The sequence below is a fragment of the Salvelinus sp. IW2-2015 genome, linkage group LG3 (assembly GCF_002910315.2).
Source record: "Salvelinus sp. IW2-2015 linkage group LG3, ASM291031v2, whole genome shotgun sequence".
Taxonomy (NCBI): Eukaryota; Metazoa; Chordata; class Actinopteri; order Salmoniformes; family Salmonidae; genus Salvelinus; species Salvelinus sp. IW2-2015.
Window position 1 is genome coordinate 27,247,080 of NC_036840.1, and position 22,955 is coordinate 27,270,034.

A 22,955-nucleotide genomic window follows, 5' to 3' on the forward strand; every position below is an offset into this window, starting at 1 on the left:
ATACCAGGTCTGGCTTCTTAGATGTTTCATGTTGTTCTATTATTCATAGTAGTTGTCGTATATTCTCTCCAATGTATCGTCCATGTAAAAAACCTGTCTAATCAGGATGAACAATATCTGGTAAAACCTTTTAATTCTGAGTGCTATCCATTTCGCTAGTATTTTTGCATTACAGCATTGAAGTATAAAAGGCCTCCAGTTTTTTAGATAGACTTGATCTTTATATTTGCCATCTGGGTCTTGTGAATAATAGTGAAATCAGACCTTCCTGCCAGACTGCCAGACTACCATTTCTATAGTAGTAGAGTAGTTAAAACAAGCTAACAATGGAGCTTTGAGTATATCAAAAAAGGCTTGATATACTGTATCTCTACCGGAATGCCATCAAGCCCTGGGGTTTTTCCAGACCGAAACGATTTAATAGCCTCAAAAAGTTATTCCTCTGTAATTTGGCATTCGCACTGAACATCACTTTCTGTACACTTGTTAATTTTCATTTTTTGGAGGGGGGGAAAGAATTCCTTACAGTAATTGTCATGCAGAGGGTGAGGATGAGACGGAAAAGAGAACATCCGCTTAAAATATTTAGCTTCCTCTTTTAAAATATAATTTAGAGAATCAGAAATGACTCCATCTTTAGTAACGAGTTTCTGCAAATAATTTTTGGTAGCGTTCTTGTGTTGAAGATTCGGGAAGAATTTTTCTCCATATTCCATCCAGTTTGTAATAGACTACATTAGATTGTTCTTGAATCTTGAATCACTTCTTTTTGTTTTTCCTTTAGCATATTTTGGATCTCTGTAGTTGTAACGTGTACGCTGGGAATCGGGAAGCAAGTACAGGGAGTGGCTTTAATAATAAATAACACAGGGAAAAAACTAGAAACACGAGAAGCGTATAGACATGAAACACTGAAACAGAAACAATAACGACTAGGGAAAAAACCAAAGGGAGTGACATATATAGGGAAGGTAATCAGGCAGGTGATGGAGTCCAGGAGAGTCTGATGAGGCGCTGGTGCACGTACCGATGGTGACAGGTGTGCGTAATAGCGCATAGAGAGGGAGTATACGTGACAGTATCCCCTCACTGATGCGTGGCTCCGGCCGCAGGACGCCGACCAGAAGGACGATCCCGGGGACCAGGAGCGGGCCAGCCGCCTCTGCCGAGGCGCAGGAACCCGTCGAGCCAGCTGAGGCATGGGAGCCCAATGAGCCAGCTGAGGCAGGTGACGGAGTCCATGTGAATGTGATGAGGTGCTGGTGCGCGTAACAATGTTGACAGGTGTGTGTAATAATGAGCAGTATGGTGACCTCAAGCGCTGTATACGTGACAGTAGTATCGTTTTTATTGCTAACTACCTGTACTATTAGTTTATGTATTTCCCTTGTTAGTCTTTTCTCTTTGGACAGAAACTGCTTTTTTATTATTGATGAATTTTGAATTGAATGACCTCTGACTCTCTGGGTTTTTAGTTTGGCATCTTCTGACCTTAAAAAACTTTGACTCTCTGAATAAATCAATAAACAGAATAGACAAGGGCTCTGCTGCATTTTAAAGCATGACCGTTTGTTGGAAAACAGAAACCCAAGAAACGGGCTACATATTTATTTCATGTCGTTGGGATTAGCAACCGCATGTGTATGCCTAGCGGGTAACTGTTGTACTAAATGGATTTGTTGTCATTGGAGGAAGCCTATTGCAGCCTATTTTCTGAACAAATCATCAGTGTTCACAGGATTTATACACATTCCACTTGACAAATGTGACCTTTGAAGCATTCATATGAATGTCATTTCTGAACATGGTTCAGTGCCATGTCTGTGCTGTGTATACGTACTGTACATTACACAACATGGCTAGCTGTTTGACAGAACAACTGATCGAAGAACCCTTTTCACAATAATAATACGCTACTTCAAGGCTTGATATTGTTTAAGAATCAATGGATCTACAATATATAATTATTTCAAAATGTTCAAAAACGTCTATAAATATCACAATTGCCATATGGGTTTCCACATGAACGGTTGAACAACAAAATTCATTTACAGTAAAAATATAATGTACTGTTAACTTCTAGTTCCTTCCAAACCCGGATCCGGGAGCACCCCCCACAGTAAAAAAGCTGACTAGCATAGCCTAGCATAGCGTCACAAGTAAATACTAGCATCTAAATATCATTAAATRACAAGTCCAAGACACCAGATGAAAGATACACTTCTTGTGAATCCAGCCATCATTTCTGATTTTTAAAATGTTTTACAGGGAAGACACAATATGTAAATCTATTAGCTAACCACGTTAGCAAAAGACACCACTTTTTTTACTCCACCAGTTTTTTACTCCATCAGTAGCTATCACTAATTCGACTAAATAAAGATATATATAGCCACTAACCAAGAAACAACTTCATAAGATGACAGTCTGATAACATATTTATGGTATAGCATATGTTTTTTTAGAAAAATGTGCATTTTTCAGGTATAAATCATAGTTTACCATTGCAGCCACTATCACAAAACTCACCAAAGCGACTAGAATAACTACAGAGAGCAACGTGTATTACCTAATTACTCATCATAAAACATTTCTTAAAAATACACAGCATACAGCAATTGAAAGACACAGATCTTGTGAATCCAGACAATATTTCAGATTTTCTAAGTGTTTTACAGCGAAAACACAATATATCGTTATATTAGCATACCACATGAGCTAACATCACCCCAGCCTTCTCAGAATTCTTCAGATGACAGTCCTGTAACATCATATTACACAATGCATATAGAGTTTGTTCGAAAATGTGCATATTTAGCATCACAAATCGTGGTATTGCAAAGTAATCAGTCAAAACATGGCATGCATTCTGGSRGGCGCCATCTTGGAAAGGCACCTACGTTTACGATTATTTATCGATTAGATTGACWAAAAAAATACAGGTTGGACAGCTAATGAAAGATGCATTAGTTATTAATGCAACCGCTGATTTKGATTTTTWAAATTAACGTTACTAGACATACAGTGTGCGTTACAGCCAGACTAGTGCCAGCAATAATGGCCGACAAATGCGTTTACATTTTTCCACATAAATACGGAATAAAATCATAAATAGCTCTTACTTTTGGACGAGCTTCCATCAGAATCTTGGGCAAGTTGTGCTTTGTCCAAAAGAATCGTTGCTTTGTTGTAAAACGCCCTCTTCAACTTCGTAGCTAACAATAGCTACGTGGCACACACATGTCCAAATCCTCAAACGCAATACTACGAAAATTCCGAAAATAGCAATATACTCGCATAAACTGATAAAAATCGGTTTCAAATAACTTCGTTATGATGTTTCTAACACCTATATCGAATTAAATCACAGACGGATATATCTTAGGCCGATAACAAGAGCTATTCAACATGCCATTCTGATGTCCTCTCTTGCGGCTTGGCGAGCGTCCAAAAGAACGMACATGTCACTCCATTGCCTTTTATAAACTCTGAGAAATACGTAGAGACTCCATTCCACTTCTCATTGGTTACTGACATCCAGGGGAAGGCGGGTGCAGTTCATTTCGATCCATAGGGCACACACAGAGCTTTAAACTGATCTGAGAACAGAGACTATTTTTCTGACCTTCGCATGTCCTGTCATGATTTTCGCTGTAGAAAGAGTTCTGGTTCACCCACAGACATAATTCAAACGGTTTTAGAAACTAGAGATTGTTTTCTATCCAATAGTAATAATAATATGCATATTGTACGAGCAAGAATTGAGTATGAGGCAGTTTAATTTGGAGACGATATTTTCCAAAGTGGAAACAGCACCCCCTGTATTGAGAAAAGGACTAACATTGTTAAGGAACATTGAGGGAAAGTTTTGTGCACCCTGARACAAACATTGTATGAAGGTCATCAACTATTTTGTGTTTTGGGAACCTATTTTTTGTATTGTTCCCACAAAAAAGATATGTTCTGTTAACATCAGAGGAATGTTTTTTGCACCCTAATACAAACATTGTATAATTTTCTACACAACTGAACAGATGTTGTGTTATTATAACTTTTGGAGGGAACGTTTCTCACACCTTTACCACAATTTCATTAAATGTTCTGGGAACTTTCACAGAACCAATTTTGGCTMACTGGGAGGTGATTATATGACAATACAATATGCTGTATCAAATAAAAATATAAGAACCATTTAGTGTCACAAATATGTAACATGTTGTGTCTGCTTCATAGTGTGTCATCCGGTAGAGAACAACACCAAAACTGTTACCTTGAATGACAGTACTTGTTTTCTAAAATATCAACAATTGAAGTCAGTATTTTGATAGGTCAAGGTATTGTGAACTATTAACAATACTTACTGGAACTGCGGTTCCTGGCATCAGGTAATTCACTGTTTTCTGTGTCATTCTTCATCAGTCCAGAAGCAGAGAAATTCATGGTGGTATTTGTGGAGTTGGAGTCTGGAGATTTGCCACATAGTAGCATGTTCAGACTACCAAACGCATCCGCTCTGAAATCCAGCGTGTTAGCGGACTTGAACAACATTGAGTTCTGCAACTTGTTCATCTGTATTGGTGAAGGGTGTTATTACAACAACAAATTATCAGAAAATGGCAGTGTAGTACTTAATTTATTGACTTCAAGACAACAAATTGATATGATTCTATCCATTATCATGCAATTTCTCAATAGACTTGTCTTTATATTGCCATTATTGTTATTGGTTACAGTGAGTCATATAGGGGTTACTGGGTGACACATACTGAATGTTATTAGATTTCCATGTAGGCCCACTATCCTTTCAGATGGTAAATAACTACCACACCAACCTCATCAATCACATGTAATGCATCTTCTGTAGTTCTCCCCACTAATCCAAATGTCTCTGCCGGATTCACATCCAAAGGTAGCTAAATGAGGGAAAAAGAATTTGATTTAGCAAATGTTGTTGAGTAATATCCAATACATCATGCGTATTTGTTTGTATCAGGCTTAAGGGTATTAAAGGGGAAGTTCAGTATTTTACAATTTAATGTAAGATGCATGGGTCCTCAATCTGAATTAAACTGTTGCCCATAACTCCCATCGCTTTTAGCTTACAAGTTAGCTGATGTTTGTAGTGGGTGTTTAAAACCATGGACTACAGTTTATTGTAGCCAATAGACTACTTTCAGAGTTGTAACATTGTAGTTGTAAAATACTGAACTTCCCCTTTTAGCTAACACCTCAAATGTTACATCAAACACCTCAGGTGTTTGCAATAAAAGTGGCCGACAGAGAGTATTTCTGTATTTCATTGTTCAGGTGCATGTCCTCTGAGTTTAAAACAATGGTTGCTTGAGGACAAACAACACTATATTAAGTATAGTAACTGTTACATTGGAAGAAAAAAAAACTAGACACGGCATTTTTCCAATAGTGCTCTCCATCAAAATGTGTTAACTTAGTTCAAACATGGCCCAGAACAATATCTTCCCCAACAGTGCAGTGYTCGCTTTAAGTGGTTTTTACTGAAATGGTAGGAATATGATTCATATCCATACCATGTATCTGATGGCTAGAGCACAATGGCCCAAGGCAGCCCAGCCACTGTACATGTCCTTAAACACTATCATTTCCATGTGTCAGGAGTATGTTGACATGTGTCCCTGGTGACCTTCACTGAGAAAAACACATCTCAAATCGAGAGAGAGAGAATCTTAATCCCCCTGTTGTGTTTATGAAAAGTATAAGCCACAGAGTGTTTACGAATTCAAGGAAGTGTCACTCGAATCCCCGTTTATCCCGGCAATTGAGGCAGCCCTTATTGAGTTCTGAGCACATTCATTTTGGTTCAATTTTACCCTCGGCAGCAACACACAGGGAAGCTAAGACACGCTGATTGGAAAAGCATGGGCATCTCACACAGGAAATTTTGGGTGAAACAGCTTGAAATCACAGCTAAGTAGTCAATGGGCAGAGCGAGAGGTCTTGGGCTGCATCGTATTAAAGGCTTTAAAAGTAGTCCCATGGCACAAGGCAATAACTCAGAGCCATTTGGTAAGCTGTATGATGTTACAGTCTTTATTTTCCGCATTATGTGTCATTTTTCAGCTGTGTTTCCAAAGGAGGCAAGAGCATGGAATGGGGTTACAAAAATAGAACACTAATTTCATTGTGGACTAAAGAAACTACACAGGTTAGTAAGGCAGTGACCTCACTAGATTTAATGGGTACTGTAACTTCTTAATTAAGGAATGCCCAAAAATGACCCCCTCAGATTTGTGTTGTTTCAGAGTTCATAAAACCCAAGCAGCCCATTATGTTACTGAAAATATATACAGTACCAGTCAAAAGTTTGGACACACCTACTCATTCCAGGGTTTTCTTAATTGTTACTATTTTCTACATTGTAGAATAATAGTGAAGACATCACAACTACGAAATAACACATATGGAATCATGTAGTAACCAAAAAAAGGTGTTAAACAAATAAAAATATATTTGATATTTGATATTCTTCAAAGTAGCCACCCTTTGCCTTGATGACAGCTTTGTACACTCTTGGCATTATTTATATATATTTATATTATTGTCACAAAATGAGTCAGGGACAAAAACTAATGTTCCTGTGTAATTCCATGTACTTTCAAATCATATAAAAAGTAATAACACTGGTTATTATTATATATTTATCCTGGGATAAGTGCTACGTAGGTTGTAGTGTTTACACGGTACGCCAAAACGTCTGTACTTTTTCGATACTAGAACATAGTTCGGTACTAGAATTGTTTTTACTTTCGGTACTTCTGTGTGTCTCACGTCATATATGGATTGAGAGCATTAAGTCTGTCTAGTATTTTGTCTGAATCTTCTCAGTAGGCAGTAYTAACAAAGTGTATGGATATACTGACAAGATACATGTCTCTCCGCCCTAACAATAGGAGTCGTTGTCCACAAAGCGGCATGGCAGACTTTCTAGCTCCCGCCTATCCTTTCTTTGGATTGGTGGATACATTTCGTTATTGTAATATTTTGTAGAAAATTTGGTAAAGGTTGTTGACGTCAACTGCCTGTTTTAAATGGAGAGAGATGCTATGATACTAGCCTCACGCTATGAATATGCATAGCCGGCAGCATGGCTTCTAACGAAAACATCATACCTCTACGCCCGCAGCTTGTTGACAAAACTGTCTGCAGAAGCGAACTATGGGAATACTTTGATTACAGAGGAGTTGAGGACCAGCCCACCGAAACTACTAAGCAAAATGTGACCAAAGCAGTGCAGCGCAAGGGAGATTTAGTTCCAAAATGACATAAATGACACATTTTACACGTTAGATTTGCATTGTAACGTTGTAATTATTTGACCAATTTTTTATTATTTTTGAGTGACAAAGACATCAACATATATTCAGCATGACATTCATGTTAGTATTATAATATGATTACACAACCCAAAGTAATGTGAAATGCACTGATAACTTGACAGCAATATACAGTATTTAGACTACTTCACGTTTGTCTAAGCTTGCTAGCAGTAGCCACTAGCCAGCCAGCAGGGTTGTCACTAGTTACCACAGCCACAAAGTCATAAACCCCGCCTATTTCTATAATTTATTTTCTTAAAAAGTGATTTTATACCTAACCTTAACCACACCGCTAACCTTATACCTAATCCTAACCTTAATTTAAGACAAAAAAGCTACTTTTATGAATCATAGATGAGCAAATTAACCCAGATATGTATTAAATTACATTTTAAAACAGTTTAGATGTAATTGTTTAAAAAAAGTATCCGATATGGTTTCGCATCTGGAAAATGTAAGGTATTCTTCTGTTATTTAWTATGGTGTTTTATTTTTGCAAGAAATTTAATATAGAATAGAAGATATTCCATTTATTTTTATTTGTTCTACCAGTTATCAACATATTGTTAAATGTAAAAAGAATAAAAATAAGCCCAGTGGTTATTCTGTGTCTTTAACTAATACATTGTTTTATTTTGCTGTGGTATCGTTTTGTTATCGAATATCATTTTGGTATTGAGTATCGTMTCGGTATCATGATACTAAACCTGGAATTGGTTTTGAAGTAAAACATCTGTTATCATAACAACACTACTAGTTTGTAAGATGTTAAATTATATTTATTCTGTTGATGCCATTGACGTAATGTATTGTACTTGTTCCAACAGCCATCAGTGCTCAGGCAACAAGTAGCCTTGCAGTTAGAGCGTTGGGCCATTAACCGAAAGGTTYCTTGTTCGAATACCCAAGCCGTCTACGTGAAAATCTGTCAATGTGCCCTTGAGCAAAGCACTTAACCTTATTTTGCTCCAGGGGCACTGTACTGCTATGGCTGACCCTGTAAAACTTCACATATCTGTTGTATGCGTTTTAATCACTGTATGTATTCTACACTGGGGACAAATCCTATTTGCCCTATGGGGATCAATAAAGTTTTTTAAATTKAATTAATTTAAGGTCAAAACATCTTATTTTCATACATCTCTAACCTATTGTGAACCTTGACCATTGTATGACAGAAGTAGAGAGCACCAGTTACTTACTGTCCAACACCTCCTATGACCTCACTATCTATCGTGCTCTGTGCTAAGCTGCAACAAATGTCCAAATCACCCACTACCACTCAACTCTGTCTCGATAAACCCTGTCTCTTTTTTTCTTTCTTAAGTCCCTTTCTTTATGTTTTTGTTATCAACACTTTTCTGCAACTCCCATCTCTCTGAGTGTGAAAGAATGTTTTTCCCGCTCCATTTTGCTCGGAGCTTGTCTGGCTTTCTTGTCTATGACTGAAAATGCCTCCGGGCTTAAGTTGCTCAAATGGCTTTTTTTCGCCTGTGTACTTTTTGCCTTATCATTTATTTATTGCTTTTGCTGTCCCATACACTTTCTCTCAAAGATAAACTTGTGCACTCTTTTGTAGCCTCTACTGGAAATAATGTTTAAATGAAATCAAGAAAATATCAATTTTTATTCAAACAAATTGAATTGCTTTTACTTTACTACGGCCACTGGAGACCATGCTAGGAGAAGCATAGAGAACAAACTTCAATTAAAGAGGTTATGCAAACATTTTGGCTTTGATGCTCTTGAGCCAAAAAGGGTCCCTTAAATGGACAGATACAGTGCATTCGGAAAGTTTTCAGACCCCTTCCCTTTTTCCACATTATGTTACGTTATAGCCTTATTCTAAAATGGATTACATAAAACAAATCATTGTCAATCTAAACACAATACCCCATAACGACAAAACAAAAACAGGTTTCTAGACATTTTTACAAATGTATTAATGTAAACTGAGATATATTATTTACATAAGTATTCAGACCCTTTGCTATGAGACATGAATTTGAGCTCAGGTGCATACTGTTTCCATTGATCGTKCTTGAGATGTTTCTAAAACTTGATTGGAYTCCACCTGTGGTAAAATCAATTGATTGGACATGATTTGGAAAGGCACACACCTGTCTATATAAGGTCCCACAGATGACAGTGCATGTCAGAGAAAAAAAACAAGCCATGAGTTTGAAGGAATTGTCTGTAGCGCTCTGAGACAGGATTGTGTTGAGGCACAGATCTGGGAAAGGGTACCAAAAAATTTCTGCAGCATTGAAGGTCACCAAGAACACATTGGCCTCCATCATTCTTAAATGAAAGAAGTTTGGAACCACCAAGACTCTTCCTAGAGCTGGCCTCCCAGCCAAACTGTGCAATCGGGGGAGAAGGGCCTTGGTCAGGGAGGTGACCAAGAACCCGATGGTCACTCTGACAGAGCTCCAGAGTTCCTCTGTGGAGATGGGAGGACCTTCCAGAAGGACAACCAGCACTCTGCAGCACTCCACCAATCAGGCCTTTATGGTAGAGTGGCCAGATGGAAGCCACTCCTCAGTAAAAGGCACATGACAGACCGCTTAGAGTTTTCTAAAAGCCACCTAAAGGACTCTCAGACCATGATAAACAAGATTCTTTGGTCTGATGAAACCAAYATTGAACTCTTTGGTCTGATTGCCAAGCGTCATGTCAGGACGAAACCTGGCACCAACCCTACGGTGATAAATGGTGGTGGCAGTATCATGCTGTGGGGATGTTTTTCAGCGGTAGGGACTGGGAGACTAGTCAGGATTGAGGGAAAGATTTACGGAACTAAGTACAGAGAGATCCTTCATAAAAACATCTCCAGAGCCCTCAGGAACTCAGACTGGGGCGAAGGTTCACCTTCCAACAGGACAACGACCCTAAGCACACAGCCAAGATAACGCATGAGTGGCTTCGGGACAAGCCTCTGAATGTTCTTGAGTGGCCCAGCCAGAGCCCAGACTTGAACCCGATTGAACARCTCTGGAGAGATCTGAAAATAGCTGTGCAGTGACGCTCCCTATCCAACCTGACAGAGCTTTAGAGGATATGCAGAGAAGAATGGGAGAAACTCCKCAAATACAGGTYMGRCAAGCTTGTAGCGTCATACCCAAGAAGACTTAAGGCTGTAATCGCTGCCAAAGGTGAGTCAACAAAGTTCTAAGTAAAGGGTCTGAATARRTACGTAAATGTGTTATTTTTTTACATTTGGCAAAAATGTCWAAAAACCTGTTTTTGCTTTGTCATTTTGGGGTTTGTGTGAAGATTGATGAGGGAAAAACTGATATAATACATTTTTGAATTTGGCTACATAACGTAACAAAATGTGGAAAAAGTCAAGGGCTTGCCGAATYCACTGTATTTTGCCCAGAATTTACCTCATTTGACTAAAAGGGATACAACTCCCAACGCCCATGAGCAAAAGCATATTGTTAGCCGAAAACAAAGTATTGTGTGGTTCCATGAGTTTAGTAACTTAACTTCCATACAGCCTCTTTAACAGAGCAAAAAGCCCAGGCTTAGGGAAAATCTCTCACCTTGGGTTTATTCAAACATACTTTTCCCCTACAGCCGTCCAAACCATTATACCACCATGCCAACATATTGAGACAGATACACTCTCACATATTTCAAAGGTGCAATAAACAACGTAGGTTAAGATGGTGAATGCCTTGGACAGTTTTGACCTTAGGATGCTCTGTTCGATGCAAGATTGAAAAAGTGAACTCACGCATTGGAGACAGAGATACYAGATTCAGTAACGAAAATACTCCAGAGAAAATGATCTAGAATATAAACCTAAATGATTGCCGACTCCACACTATTGTATAATATTGTATATATCCAATGTAATGCACTGTTGAGGCCCTTTGGTTTACTACGAGCTWAAAGGAATAAGTAAGTAAGTCCAATTTAATTTCTTTGCTTCTTAGAAACTATGCAGCTCAATAGAACTAAAATATGTYTTATTATGCAGCAGTATTAAGTTGAGTGTTATAGCTGCACAGGATATGCCTGCAATTTGACAGTAACAAGCTCCAATTGACTACAGCCTAGGAACTCCTGATTTAGCCTTAATATTTGTTCCCTACTTGGTGACATGTGGATGTCTTGGACCGAAAATAGCCACTAATTGCGAATCACCAATATGCCACATGCCACAACCATCAGGCAGTGACTAACATAGATTTCAAACAATTAAGATCCAAAAGAGAGAAAAGGTCAGTGAAATACAATGCTGCATCATTACATGCACTGTATGTCACAGTGAAACWAACAATACAATTGAAGATGGAATCTGCATTAGGGGAAACAGCGCCACTGTCCGACCCAGCATCTTCGTTATTGCATCGAGCAGTGTGGGTATTCTGCTGTTCTATCGCGTGTGCAATGATGTCAGAGAAAAAAAAACTAGGTTCATTGTTTGCTGTAACTTCTTTGTTGTTGTAATATCCCAAACMAACGTGGCCGTTTCACCATTAAGGATTCCAGGTTTAAGGTCAATTGACAGCATTCAGTTGCAAGCCTAATTCCAATTACTTACATTGGTGAGTATCTTCCTTGTATCCAGGTTTTGTAGGAAAACTTCCTTGGCTCGTCTCATCTTTTGTGCTGGGAGGGAGCAGCTGACATTCTGAAAGGCCTCCTTGTCAGACACGCTGGTGAATTCCACATATCTATCAAGAGTTGTTCCATTGCAGAGGGTGGTTCTCAGGTCGTCTTGCCTTGAAATGCCCATCATCTGGTTAAAGGATATGATGAGTGTCAGAAGTGAAAGAAACCTATCTGATTCAGTTTTCTACTTTAATTTTGTACTTTGCACATATGCAGATGAGCAGACACAGACACAGACAACACACACACACTAACCCCGGCCCATGCACACATTAGACAGTGAGTGGAGGAGGTGGTGATCTCCTAKTCATTGTGCATTCTATCTGAACACCCTTTTCAGTGAATTGTGTACTGCCTMGCACACGTAATTGTCTTCCTCCATGTCATCTGATATCAGTTGGAACAGCGTATCAATTGGGAACATCTGAATGGGTCGCTCATAGATCACACTTACAGTATAGCTTTATTTCACCCAAACACAAAGGTCTCAGCCAGGTAGAGCAGTGATCCTCAATCAACTACTGGGGGACCGCCAAGTATTCACACTTGGGAACCCCTAAGGCTAACACACCTGATTTTAAAATTAGTTGAACCAGGTGTGTTAATGCTGGGCTTGAACAAAGATGAAAATGATGTCCTTGCAATACATTCAGTGATATGTTCAATCATTTTGGGAGGTAGGTAGTAGCCTAGAGGTTGGAGAGGTCCCTGGTTTGAATCAACAGCTGAGTACTAAAAGAAGTGCAYGACTGCTCGTCTCTTATCCCAACTACAATCTCCAACCATTTTGCTCTTGAACAAGACATTTGGCACTAGCGCCACTGCACCCTGGCTGAAAAGTCTGTGTTCGTGTGTTGTGTGGGCGAGGTGTTTATTAAGAGAAAAGCAGACAAATAAAGTCGTGTTGTGTTTGTTAAGAGTGCAATGTTGTTTCCGGACCTTTCTGCACATCTTTTGCACGCAGTACTATGACGTGAAAAAAATGTGTGCGTGGCGTTATGCCCACTCACCTCATTCCGTTGAATATTTGAGTTCATCAGACTGTTGACTACTGTCAATGGCATGGACAAGTTCTTCTTCAGATATGCGGTGAACATTTCATTGTCATTTAGGATACTTCTCAGAGGAATGGGCTGACCTTAAACAGGAAGGGAGAGAAGAGAACAAGTTGTGCTTTCGCGTTAGAATGGATCTGGGGTGAAACCTATTTTTGAGGGAGCTGTATCATTTCTTTGGAAGACGGAATGTAATATACTCCCTAAAAGTGTCAAACATCAAAGATTGGGAGATATTTCTGAAAGAGGTGATGTTCCTTTCTCATGTTGTTGTTGACAGCATTAGGTGTAGCATTTCCCAGAGTGCTTTGCTTTGATTCGTTTTTTGGTTTCCTCATCACTTTGGAGGGCATTGGGTCATAAACTACTGATGAATCAGAATTTAAATTGTATTGTATTCTCCAAGTGAATGTTGCAATAAAATGTGGATAAGAGCGAGGGAGGGTCGAACAGTGGAATTGTTTTAGTGAGAGCTCGCACATCGTTGCTAAACGTGTATCAGTCAGTTAAGTAGCCATTTTGTGCTGATGATAATAATAAATTACATTTCTATTGCACTTTTCATAACAATCTCAACGTGCTTCAAAAGCAAAACAGTACAAGCAGTACATCATCATGAGTAGCCTACCTATAGTTAGGTCAACCAATACATCATCATGAGTAGCCTAGCTTTAGTAAGGTCAACCAATAGAGGCCAAGTCTTTGAGTGCATGCATCCTCCAAAGATGGAGAGGGACAGTTCAGAGGAAGGGGGTCAGGGAGATGGTTGATAAAGACGGAGTCTGGTGACGATCATGTAGAGGGCTACTCTGGGAACCAGCCTGAGTCGTGTAGCTACTGGACTTCTCCTCCTCCAGAATGTATGGTACCCACTTGGGTGATGCCTCAGCAGCTCTGGGAGCCAGAAAGCTCASCACACACAGTTCAGAGTAGGAGCCAGCTGTCCTCATTACGAGCCCAAGCTTCAAACGACTCTTCAATTTATGTTTTCAAAAGACCAGGAACCAGAAGCCAGGTGATACAAAAAAGCTGGTAGAGTGTCCAGATGCATCATTCAAACAAAAACAATTAGCCAGCTAGCTATATATTCCCACTGATAGTCATGATCGCAGCGACAAAATCAAAACCAATCGACTGTTGAATGCTAACCTCCCCACTTTGAATGAGAATGTAAGGGTACAGCTCACAAACTAAATACATCCCAGTACTAGTTTCCTGTACAATGGTTAGCTACTAGGCTACATGGTTCGGTTAAGTATTCTAGAGTAAATAAATAGAACATAATGAAATCTGTTATGGAACTAATTTCATGAGTATCAATATTGGTGGATATGCTAAGGACTTCTTAACTTAAACCACAGGTAGAGCTACTCTTACTATCAATATATTTCGTAATAATACTGTACTCTTACTAATAATATCATCTTACTAACACTATGACCTTACTAATACAATACTATTACTAATACTATACTCTCACTATCACTATACTCTTACTACCATTATACTCTTACTATCACGACACTCTTACTATCACTACAATATTACTATAACTACACGCTTACTAGCACTACATTCTTACTATCAAAATACTCGTGCAGTCACTATAATCGTACTAATAATACACTGTTACTAATACTACACTCTTACTATCACTACACTCTTACTAATACTACACCATTGCTATCAATACAATCTTACTAATACTATACTCTTACTATCACTATACTCTTACTAATACTACACTATTACCAATGTTACGCTCGTGCTCTCACTATACTCCTACCAGCGCTATACTATTACCAGTACTATACTCTTACTGATACTCTTGCTAATACTATACTATTACTGTCACTATACCCGTACTGGTACTATAATCTTACTAGTACTATACTCATCATATCACTATACTCTTGCTGTCACTATACTCTTACTATCACTATAGTCATATTATCACTATACTCATACTAATACTATACTCTTGCCAATACTATACGCGTGTCAATACCGTGCTCTTGCTAATGCTATACTCTTACTAATACTATACTATTAATATCACTATAATCTTAATATCACTACACTCTTACTAATACTATAATCGTACCAATACTATACTCTTACCAATACTATACTCTTAATAATGCTATACTCTTACCAGTACTATACTCCTACTATCAATATGCTCGCACCAATACTATACACGTACTAGTACTATACTCTTAATAATGCTATACGTATACTAATCTTATATACATACTAATACTATACTCATACTACCATTATCTCTTGCCAATACTATACTTATGCTGCCACTATACTCATACTGATGCTATACACTTGCTAATACTATAACCATACTACCACTCTACTCTTGCTAATACTATACTCATACTACCACTATGCTCTCACAAATACTATACTATTGCCAATAGTATACCTCTGTCATTATCATTGTAACACCACCAATCAGGTAGGACAACATTACGCTAACATGTCAAAACCAAAAACATGCTCTCGCCTCCGACTGAACTTGGTTGCCGGACGAGATTGGAGTCCCCACCCTAACACATTTAATCATCTCCGGTGAGAAGCACAATACAGTCACATTTGCCATCCCTATCCCTTTGATATCCCTCTGCTTCTTGCTTGCGTTAATGACCTTTCGCCATCTCGCCTCAGACAGCGTATCCCATTAATTAAGCTGTGGCATAGATCTCTGATGGATTTAATCTTGTATATTACAAGCCCGCGACCCCAAAATGCAAATGTGGTTTTCAGTGTGGTGTTTGTGCGAGGCTCAACAATGGCCAAGCCCCCTTTTGCCTATTTGCAAATTAGGTGCCTTATGAAAATCTGAATATCCTCAGGCTAAATGAGCCAAATGCAAAGTAACAACTTATAAAGATAAACGATCTGCCACTCCACACAYAAAATTGGATCATAAATAATCAGTTGTCATTGTTTTTCAAGGGATGTTGGAGAATAACAAATCGTGAATGGGCTACTCTCGTTGATAGAGGACCTTGGTCAAATCCATGGCGAAGTGATTGTCAGTCTGGTAAAGTATTATACTGTTCCAATTACTGCTGAACCAGTAATTGGACAAGCTGTAAAAGCTTTATTATTCATGATTTTTTCAGGGTTTGGTTTAAGACTTAGTTTTAAACAGTGGGTACAGGATCAGTTGAGTTTGTGTGCCAAAGTAGATCACCACTCCAAGGGGCTCATGATTTTCCAGGGTCCTAAAAACAGTTTGAACAATTTGAGTTGAAATGTTGAAATACTGTACCGTTTGCAGMGTTAGATGTCTGTATAATCAAGGCCCAACGGTCCACATCTTCTGAAAGCCTCTGGAATTTGTTTAGGATGGATCTGTTTGCCAGAAGTGACTGCAGCTCGATCAACATCCCAGCAATTCTGGTTAGACAGAGAAAGGTTGAAAAAAAAAGTAACATTATTCAAGAAAATAAAATAAAAAAATAAAAGATAGCTTTAACATTTTTCACATATGTTATAACTCACATTCTAAAACAACATCAATGGCCAYCTGAGCATCACAACCTACCATTATCAAGGTGAAATAATGCAAGTCAAACTAGGATATATTGAAGTACATTTGGAAATTGTCACTGTATGGAAATTGGTTGAAATGGTTGCCCTTCTACATACATGGAATTGTTGAAGTTGTTGACTTGTCCTGGTGCTTCTCCTGGCGTGGGATGGTTTACACAGGGGTTGCCTATGTTACACATCATGCRTTGAAGCCAAGGCAGCACCCCGGAGGACGGCATGGCTATATTTGGATAATGACCTGGAACCAGAAAAATAAGCTATCCTATCATTTCCCTTCATACATGACCACCAAAAAGTCCTCATCCTCCACTTTTCTTCAAAGATACATACTGCAGTCAGAGTGAGACCTCCCACTCCCTAATTGTTTTTGTTTCAATGGWAGGCATTGAACAAAGTAGACCAGAGCCAGCTGCTATTMCATTGGTGTCTATGGGAGAGTTAGACCGGACCTGACCATTTTTTCAATGGTAAACGGCCATCTTAATTTATCCACCCTATTTGCGACAATGTCCTCAGATGCTGGCTTCCATTGAGTGAATTGATTGGTGTGTGTCTGTGTGTTCTGTCTCAGCCATCTTAATATGGTCAGCTGATGACCACCTGACCCATCAGCTGGCTCGGCAGTCATCTTGCATAGGCACTTGGCCACATTGATAGTTGAATTTGACATTTCATTGGAGACTATGCATAGGATTTTAGGATATCCCTACTCAGCATGCTAAATGTCCCTACTTACAGTTAATTTGGAAAGTATTCAGACCCCTTCACATTTTGATTCGTTACAGCCTTATTCTAAAATGGATTCAATTGTTTTTCTCCTCATCAATCTACACAATACCCCATAATCACTAAGCAAAAAACWGGTTTTTAGAAATGTTTGCACATTTCTAAAAACAGAAATATCACATTTACATAAGTATTCAGACCCTTTACTCAGTACTTTGTTGAAGCACCTTTGGCAGCGATTACAGCCTRGAGTCTTCTTGGGTACAAGCTTGGCACACCTGTATTTGGGGAGTTTCTCCCATTCTTCTCTGAAGCTCCTCTCAAGCTCTGTCAGGTTGGATGGGGGTGTTGCTGCACAGCTATTTTCAGGTCTTAGGGTTGTTGTCTTGTTGGAAGGTMAACCTTCTCCCCAGTCTGAGGTCCTGAGCACTCTGGAGCAGGTTTTCATCAAGGATCTCTCTATACRTTGCTCCGTTCATCTTTCCCTCGATCCTGACTAGTCTCCCAGTCCCTGCCGCTGAAAAACATCCCCACAGCATGATGCTGCCACCCCCATGCTTCACCGTAGGGATGGTGCCATGTTTCCTCCAGACATGACGCTTGATATTCAGGCCAAAGTGTTCAATCTTGGTTTCATCAGCCCGGAGAATCTTGTTTCTCATGGTCTGAGAGTCCTTTAGGTGGCTTTTGGCAAACTCCAAGCTGGCTGTCATGTGCCTTTTACTGAGAAGTGGCTTACGTCTAGCCACTCTACCATAAAGGCCTGATTGGTGGAGTGCTGCAGAGACGGTTGTCCTTCTGGAAGGTTCTCCCATCTCCACAGAGGAACTCTGGAGCTCTGTCAGAGTGACCATCGAGTTCTTGGTCGCCTCCCTGACCAAGGCCCTTTTCCCCCGATTGCACAGTTTGGCCAGGTYGCCAGCTCTAGGAAGAGCCTTGGTGGTTCCAAACTTCTTCCATTTAGGAATTATGGAAGCCAATGTGTTCTTGGGGACCTTCAATTCTGCATAAATGCTTTGGGAACCCTTCCCCAGATCTGTGCCTCGACACAATCCTGTCTCAGAGCTCTACGGACAATTCCTTCGACCTCATGGCTTGGTTTTTTCTCTGATATGCACTGTCAACTGTGGGACCTTATATAAACAGGCGTGTGCCTTTTCAAATAATGTCCAATCAATTGAATTTACCAGAGGTGGGCTCCAATCAAGTTGTAGAAACAGGATGCACCTGAGCTCAATTTCAAGTCTCATAGCAAAGGGTCTGAATACTTATGTAAATAAGGTATTTCTGTATATTTATTTGTATAAATTAGCAAACATTTATAAACACCTGTTTTTGCTTTGTCATTATGGGATATGCTGTGTAGATTATTGTTAACCTTTATTTAACTAGGCAAGTCAGTTAAGAACAAATTCTTATTTTCAATGACGGCCTAGGAACAGTGGGTTAACTGCCTTGTTCAGGGGCAGAACGACAGATTTGTACCTTGTCAGCTCGGGGATTCGAACGTGCAACCTTTCGGTTATTAGTCCAATGCTCTAACAACTAGGCTACGCTGCCGATTGATGAGGAAAAATTTGTATTTAATCAATTTTAGAATAAGGCTGTAACGTAACGGAATGCGGAAAAAGTCTGAATACTTTCCGAATGCACTGTATATATCTAGGGAGTAGGGGTGTCCTAAAATGTACATCATACTAATGAGAGTTTGTAAGGGGATTGATACTGAACAGTGTGTGTCACAGTGGATGGTAGGACATTTGCTGGGCCACGGTGACACTGCTACTTTTTTCAGGTGACAAAGTTACAGAAGAAGATGCAGAAAGGAAGTGACAAGCTTACATTTCATGATTACAAATGTTGTGATTGGAGTGCATTGGATGACATTTTTGGGGGACTATGTCACAGTGAATTATTTCACATTTTGGCATACAAAGGGAGCTAGTATGTCACCCTTTATGCAGGTGTATTCAAGTACTATTTGAGAAGGTCCAGTCACACACATTTCCTAGGTAGCAAAGGTTCGAATGGATATCATAATTTTTCGTATTAACAAACCTCCACCTAACAACCCATGTGACCCCAAACAGTTCACACCCTTCTTGTTGGCGGAGAGAACATTTAGCAGTTTTAATGCTAATTTCCTGAAATTCTACACATTTTGCCATGTCTTATGTGTGTTCATATGATAGCAGGGGTTGAATTAAATCGGGACCCTCGGTCCGTATTGACCACGTTCTGGGTCCAGATCCGGCCCACGGTCCACATGTTGAATTTGGGGGCTTTAGAGTATAATGATTTGTGAGTTTATAGACAATTTTCGAAGCATCTATATATTTTGGAAATACTTTATAAACTCAGCAAAAAAATAAATGTCCCTTTTTCAGGACCCTGTCTTTCAAAGATAATTCGTAAAAATGCAAATAACTTCACAGATCTTCATTGTAAAGGGTTTAAACACTGTTTCCCATGCTTGTTCAATGAACCATAAACAATTAATGAACATGCACCTGTGGAACGGTCGTTAAGACACTAACAGCTTACAGACGGTAGGCAATTAAGGTCACAGTTATGAAAACTTAGGACACTAAAGAGGCCTTTCTACTGACTCTGGAAAAACACCACAAGAAAGATGCCCAGGGTCCCTGCTCATCTGCGTGAACGTGCCTTAGGCATGCTGCAAGGAGGCATGAGGACTGCAGATGTGGCCAGGGTAATAAATTGCAATGTCCGTACTGTGAAACGCCTAAGACAGCACTACAGGGAGACAGGACGTACAGCTGATCATCCTCGCAGTGGCAGACCACATGTAACAACACCTGCACAGGATCGGTACATCTGAACATCACACCTGCGGGACAGGTACAGGATGGAAACAAGGGGAAGACATCCTCCTCCCTCATGTGGTACCCTTCCTGCAGGCTCATTCTGACATGACCCTCTAGCATGACAACGCCACCAGCCATACTGCTTGTTCTGTGCGTGATTTCCTGCAAGACAGGAATGTCAGTGTTCTGCCATGGCTAGCGAAGAGCCCGGATCTCAATCCCATTGAGCACGTCTGGGACCTGTTGGATCGGAGGGTAAGGGCTAGGGCCATTCCCCCCAGAAATGTCTGGGAACTTGCAGGTGCCTTGGTGGAACAGTGGGGTAACATCTCACAGCAAGAAGTGGCAAATCAGGTGCAGTCCATGAGTCGGAGATGCACTGCAGTACTTAATGCAGCTGTTGGCCACACCAGATACTGACTGTTACTTTWGATTTTTACCCCCCCTTTGTTCAGGGACACATTATTCCATTTATGTTKGTCTCATGTCTGTTGAGCTTGTTCAGTTTATGTCTCAGTTGTTGAATCTTGTTCATACAGATATTTACAAGTTTGCTGAAAATAAACGCAGTTGACAGTGAGAGGACGTTTCTTTTTTTGCTGAGTCTACATGCTTTATAAAGACTCTATAAGTTGTCATTTGCTTAAAGTGGGACTGTTCTACTTACATCCGCCCTGATAAATGGGTTGATTGGTTGATCTCACCCTGACGAGGATTAAGAACAGGAAGAGAGGCCACAACAACTCCACCACCAGACGCACCTGCATTGAAGTTAAAGAAGAGAGATTGCCTCATGTTACATCATATCATATTATATCATATTGAAGTATATTACCTTGTGAATCCCATTCTAGTCATTGCTACTGCCTGTGTTATTGCCCTAAAAGGAAGGGGTCAATTCAGACACTTTTCTGAAAGATATAGTCAGTGTTATTGAAGAGGAGTTAGGGTCACCTTGTTTGTCATTGCAATAAAATACCCTGTATATTGAAATTGGCATGCCAAGTGCCTAGACTTCTACAACAAATTACATATAATCTAATATGAATGACATGTCATACATTTTATGTTATGACCAGTGGAGGCTGCTGAGCGGATGTGTTTGATGTATTTTATACCATTCCGCTGATTCCGCTCCAGTCATTACCACAAGCCCGTCCTCCCCTATTAAGGTGCCGCCATCCTCCTGTGGTTATGACACTTACTGTCCACGATATTTAAAGATGATTAAAGGGCATTTGAAACAAATACTATAGCCATCCATCTATGATTACGAAACACGCATCTCTGAAATAATAGAACTCAAAGTACAGTGACAAATCACAGAGTCGAGGTTTCAGTAAATTGCAGCACCTCTMRAAAATCACCTGTTTCAGTAAATTGCAGCACCTCTGCAAAATCACCTGTTGTGTACGAATGTGCTTTTTAAATCATTAGGTATGGTTCAGTGAAGTTAATGAGGGTTCACTGGAGCGTGAGTGTGCGTGTGTGTGCATGCGTATAGGCGCCTGTGTGTGTATGCGTATAGGCGCCTGTGTGTGTGTGTGTGCGCGTGTGCGTGTGCGTGTGCGTGTGCGTGTGTGTGTGTGTGTGTGTGTGTGCGTGTGTGTGTCAAAGCATAGTCATTGCGGTGGGGTCGGCTTCTACATCACTATAGCTTTGAGCTTTTACCGAGGATGAGACTGCAAGCTCCACTGACTCCTCTACTTCTTCGCCTGGCCAAAGCTTACTCACATCGTCTTCTCATACACTGGCTGCATCCCAAAATGTGCAATTTAACGGCACCATATTCCCTATTTAGTGCTTCCCCATAAGGCTCTGGTCAAAAGTAGTGCACTACTGAGGGAATTGGGTATAATTTGGGACGCAGACACACAGTCTATCCTGCTATAAATGGAATTTAAACCTGAGTGTCTGGACCCCTGGGTCCCTTKTCTTCGTTAATGTGTCCAGTTCACCACCCTCCTGCATCTCTCCCTACCACATCAAAGATATCAMCCTTTTATTCCAAATAACCCCGGGGAATGAAAAGGGGAGAAAAAACAAGTCACACAATGGAGGCTTGATGTGTTCCCTTTGAGTTTTTCTCTTACTCTATCTCTTCATTTGCCCTTTGTAGAGATGGCTAGTGACACTGTGAGCACAATCTCACCGTGGCATGGGAGATTGGAGCCTTTTGAAACCCTCCTAGCTAATCAGAAGTTCAACGGGACTCTTGCCCTATGTATGCTATCTCATTCTAATGCCTATAGACTAGCCACCGATTATGCAAGCTAGCTAATGTTGAACCAACACCTACATGCAGCCTGGCTATATGTATACCGTATCAACCTGAGTAGCTAAGAGACAAGGTAGGAGTGCAAATCAGAGCAACAGTCAAAGTGCTCTCACAGTGTGAGCTGTCTACAGGCTTCGCAAAGAGCCAACTAGGGAGGAAGGTATTACAACGCTACATCCGGCCTCAACTTTCCACCTCACCCCCTCATCTAGGCTTTTGTGTGTCCCTCAGCGTTTTCCCTCTCCCTCCACCTCCGCCGATCTCTTCTGCCGGCGTGTTCATCTCCCCCATCCTCTGCTGTGGAATAACCTAGCTAGAGGAATCAAAGCCAGCGCTAGCCTCAATTGTGCTGCGGCTCTCACTAGAGTCCATGGCCTTTAAAAAATCACCATTGCTGTTCCACTGACTGGATGRCTGTTGTTGTCAATCCTTTTCAAATATGAATGACTTATTGTGTCTCTAAGGCATGTGATTATTATTTCTTGTTGCTAAAATATATGCATACATACAAACTCTT

The 22,955-nt window shown here is 40.1% G+C and overlaps 1 pseudogene; it reads right to left on the reverse strand.

The window, feature by feature from the left end:
• Nucleotides 1–20,927, reverse strand: part of LOC111980748 (phospholipid-transporting ATPase ABCA1-like) — a 134,562-nt pseudogene extending 113,635 nt beyond the window's left edge.
• Between the last annotated feature and the right edge of the window lie 2,028 nt (nucleotides 20,928–22,955).